Raw genomic sequence first — 3,045 nt, 5'->3', positions numbered from 1 at the left:
GTGTATGGGCACTGGACTATGGGATGGAGATAGTGTGATGGGTATATGGGCACAGGACTATGGGATGGAGGTAGTGTGATGGGTGTATGGGCACTGGACTATGGGATGGAGGTAGTGTGATGGGTGTATGGGCACTGGACTATGGGATGGAGGTAGTGTGATGGGTGTATGGGCACTGGACTATGGGATGGAGGTAGTGTGATGGATATATGGGCGCTGGACTATGGGATGGAGAAGAATCAATCATTAAAATTTTTCTACAAAGAACACTTATTAGATAGAAAAGTAACCACATGAAAGTAACAAATAATTTTTTTTATTAACCAGAAATAAGAATTAATTTTTTTGTTCCCCCAAAAAAAGAACAATAAACAAAATTGAATATCGATCTTGACTTCTTCTAGCTTTTGTCAAAGATCTTGGCATCAGTCGGTCAATGTTCTTCCATCCTTCTCTGGTCTTCAGGCTGCCCAACACCAGCACAGGAGTATTGCCAGTGCACGGCAGCTTCTGGACTCTTAAAGTAGTCAGTGAAGGATTCTCTCACACGCACACCAGAGTTGGACGACCTTCCCAGACCCACGTTGACCACTGGATTAAATACTGGCTGTTGGTGCTCCACATCTCCGTCAGTGTTGTACTCACAAGCGTAGTTGTGGAGTACACAGCAAGCCTTAATCACAGTGTCAACACATGGCAGTGTGAAAGATCCTCCACTGACTAGTCATGATCCCAAAGGTGCATTCCACATATCTGCGTGCACGACTCAGCCGATAATTAAAAATCCTTCGCCAGGCATTCAGTCCCCTTTGTGGGTATGGGCGCAGCAGGGTTGTCGTTAAGGGAAACGCCTCATCCGATACCATCACAAAGGGCACTGGATGTGTGGAACCCGGCAAAGGTCTTGGGGCTGGGAGCGTTCCGCCATCTTGAAGAATTTGCATCCCAATCTGTGACATTCGCAACACCCGAAAATCCCTAGTACTACCACAGGCACCAACATCAATGGCAACAAATTTGTAATGGGCATCAGCCACTGCCATCAGGACCACTGAAAAATACTTCTTATAATTAAAGAAGTGTGATCCTGATCGTGGGGGCTGCTGAACCCTGACATGTTTTCCATCGACTGCACCTATGCAGTTTAGGAAATTGGCCACAGACTGAAAGCCTGCTGCAACCTGCAGCCAAGTCTCCTCGGTTGGGGAAGGCATCACCATGGGCTGCAACTTCTGCCAGATAACGGTACATGTGCACCTCACAATGTTAGAGATGGTGGATTTACCAACCCTAAATTGGAGGTGCAGGGATGTATATCTCTCTCCTGTGGCCAAAAATCTGCAAAGAAACAAAAATGAATATTAGAAATGTCACACAAAAATATAAGGAAACATGTCAGCAGTTAAGGGCGCTATAATATGCGTCCAGCACCATTCATGTTTTATCTCAAGCATTCTATAATGCTGCCCTTAGCAACCCGGCACAACACAAAGGGTATCAATAAATATAAATATCAGATGGGACTTGCAGGTCCGTGTCCATCCACTCCAATGTTTAGCCAATGACGCCGCCCTCCTGCTTCATCGCACTAATCCGGCCTGTTGAGGGCAGAAGTCAGTCCTGCAGTGAGCGAAGGAAAGGAGAGAGGCCCAGCGCATGCACATCTGCGCACTTAGCTCTATCCTCATCAGGACCAGAAAGTACGTCTGCGCAGAAGAGTGGCATCGCAAGAAGGGAGGCGCACAACCTGGACACAGCAAGATGGGATAACATTACACGATAGCAACCACGCACGGGCATGATGTATCTCCACTGACCCAGGGCCCTAATTATAGAATGCTGTAGATCAGGCGTAAAATACAGTGGGCACATCTGCTAGCACGCAAAAATGGTTACAGTTTCCTGGTGTGTTTTAAACATGATATATCCGGTACCGTAAAACACAGTACCAGAGATATCCATGTCCATGTGTGTGTGCGGCCCATGTGCTGAATCCTTCCCACACGGATGGCTAGCAGGGATAAAAGCAATACAGTAACCGCAGTTAGCGGCGGCAGGTGATGAAGACTAATCCCATTCTTCCCTGATGGCGCTGAAATCCTGCAGAGCAGGGAAGAATGATGACAACATCTTCATCACCTGCCACCAGGGAACAGCGCTTCCTGTAGCACTTCTTCCCCAGGGCAATCCGTGTCACACAGAAGACATTTATGTGTGTTCTCCGTGCGCACGTGTGCAGGACACTTTGTTAAACATGCAAATGGAAAAAGGGCATGTCCGCGTGTTTTGCCCACAGTGATACGGCCGACGAAAACGCGCTGACATGTGCATAGATGACTGTGTCTATGTTTGTCAGTGTCTCCGGGACATGTGAAAACTTTCATCACACATACCGGACACACTAACATGTGAAAGAGCCCTAATGACATTCAACCCAAAAATGAGTTACTTACCGCAAGGTGATGAGCCGCCTTTCCTCAGCAGAGATCGCCTTCCTCATCACTGTATCTTGCATTGTCACATGGGGCGACAGGATTGCCAGAAGTCGGTCGAACGCCGGGATGGATAGACGGCAGAATGATATGAATTTTTCTGGATATCTGAAAATATAAAAAGAAAAAAAAAGGTTACGTAACATATCATAATATTTGTGGAAAAACATTAATTTGTCTTTTCATGTATTTCAACTTAGCTCCTCAAATCATTGTAAAGGACATAAAAGTGGCCCTTTTGTGCACGTTCGGCGACAAGCAGGTGCACCCAGAGTCTTTTTCGTGCACGTCTTCTCTGCTGCTGCTGCCTCTAAAATAAAAACAAATATATATTTTTAGAACACAACACTGTGAAAAATAATAATAAAAAAAAATGTCGGTAAAGCGCTGCGGAATATGTTTAGCACTAAAAGAAAACAAAAAAAATGCACTGTAGCTTACCTGCTGTCTATGATTATTCAATATTTGCAGCAGCAACCCCACCATAAGAATCGGGTGCGGCCTGCGGAGCTGTATCTGCGGCATGATGTGGCTACGCTCTGCGCTCTGCTGA

The 3,045-nt window shown here is 46.0% G+C and overlaps 1 pseudogene; it reads right to left on the bottom strand.

The window, feature by feature from the left end:
* Positions 1 to 339: 339 nt before the first annotated feature.
* LOC138641570 (uncharacterized) lies at positions 340 to 2,790 on the bottom strand (annotated as a pseudogene).
* Between the last annotated feature and the right edge of the window lie 255 nt (positions 2,791 to 3,045).

Source organism: Ranitomeya imitator, chromosome 6 (genome assembly GCF_032444005.1).
Source record: "Ranitomeya imitator isolate aRanImi1 chromosome 6, aRanImi1.pri, whole genome shotgun sequence".
NCBI classification, from domain to species: Eukaryota; Metazoa; Chordata; class Amphibia; order Anura; family Dendrobatidae; genus Ranitomeya; species Ranitomeya imitator.
Note: the sequence above shows the minus strand (reverse complement) of the source record. Positions and strands in the feature narration are given on the sequence as shown.